Source organism: Stegastes partitus, unplaced genomic scaffold (assembly GCF_000690725.1).
Source record: "Stegastes partitus isolate 25-593 unplaced genomic scaffold, Stegastes_partitus-1.0.2 Scaffold2435, whole genome shotgun sequence".
In the NCBI taxonomy this organism is placed as follows: domain Eukaryota; kingdom Metazoa; phylum Chordata; class Actinopteri; family Pomacentridae; genus Stegastes; species Stegastes partitus.
The window spans coordinates 66,784-68,207 of record NW_007580166.1 but is presented as its reverse complement, the minus strand read 5'-3'; positions in this window follow the sequence as shown (position 1 = coordinate 68,207).

The window sequence follows — 1,424 nt, the reverse complement described above, 5'->3', positions numbered from 1 at the left end:
TCTGCGATGGAGGCTTTGAACATGGACCACTCTGACTCCATGTCCCCAACCTCCCCCGGGATGCAGGAAAAACTCTTCCGGAGGTGGGAATTGAAAATCCCACGGACAGGGGCCTCTGCCAGACGTTCCCAGTTCACCCGCACTACACGTTTGGGTTTAACAGGTCTGTCCGGCAGCCTTCCCCGCCATTGGATCCAACTCACCACCAGGTGGTGATCAGTTCACAGCTCTGCTCCTCTCTTCACCCAAGTGTCCAAAACATATGGCCGCAGAACTGATGATACGACTACAAAGTCAATCATCGACCTTTGGCCTAAGGTACTCTGGTACCAAGTACACTTATGAGCAACCTTATGTTCTAACATGGTGTTTGTTATGGCCAATCCGTGGCTAGCACAAAAGTCCAAAAACAAACCACCGCTTGGGCTCAGATCGGGCAGGCCGTTCCTCCCAATCACGCCCCTCCAGGTTTCACCGTCATTGCCCACATGAGCATTGAAGTCCCCCAGGAGAACGATGGAGTCCCCAGGCGGCACCCCTTCCAGGACACCACCCAGTGACTCCAAGAAGGCCGAATACTCCGAACTGCTGTTCGGTGCATAAGCACAAACAACAGTCAGAGTTTTCCCCTCTGCAACACGCAGTCGCAGAGAGGTGACCCTCTCGCTCTCCGGGGAGAATTCCAACAGGGCGGCGTTAAGCCGGGGGCTTGTGAGTATCCCCACACCCGCCCGGCGCCTCTCACCATGAGCAACTCCGGAAAAGGAGAGAGTCCAACCCCTCTCCAGGAGTATGGTTCCAGAGCCCTTGCTGTGCGTGGAGGTGAGCCCGACTATATCTAGCCGGTAGCGCTCCACCTCCTGCACCAGCTCAGGCTCCTTCCCCGCCAGTGAGGTGACATTCCATGTCCCCAGAGCGAGTCTACGCCACCAGGGGGCGGTACGCCAGGACGCCTGCTCCTGCCTACTACCCGGTGGGCATCGCACCCGACCCCGATCCTCTTCCCCGAGGGTGGTGGGTCCTCGGGAAAGTGGCCCCGTGTAGCTTCTTCGGGCTGTGCCCGACTGAGCCCCACGGGGCCCCAAGGCTCGGCCACCAGACGCGCCCCGGCGAGCCCCCCCCCGCGGGCCTGGCTCCAGGGGGGTGTCCCAGTTTCCCTATTCCGGGCGAGGTGGCGGCAGTCTTTTTTTTGATCTTCATTAGGGTCTTCTGAATCGCTCTTTGTCTGGTCCCTCCCCCAGAACCAAACTGCCTTGGAAGACCCTACCAGGGGCTAATGCCCCGGACAACATAGCTCCCAGGATCACAGGGACACTCAAACCCCTCCACCGCGGTAAGGTGGCGATTCATTATTTGTACTACAGAGGAAACAAAAAGGCGAACTCCAGTTCTAGACTAAATGTATGAAACAGACTATTTTGTGA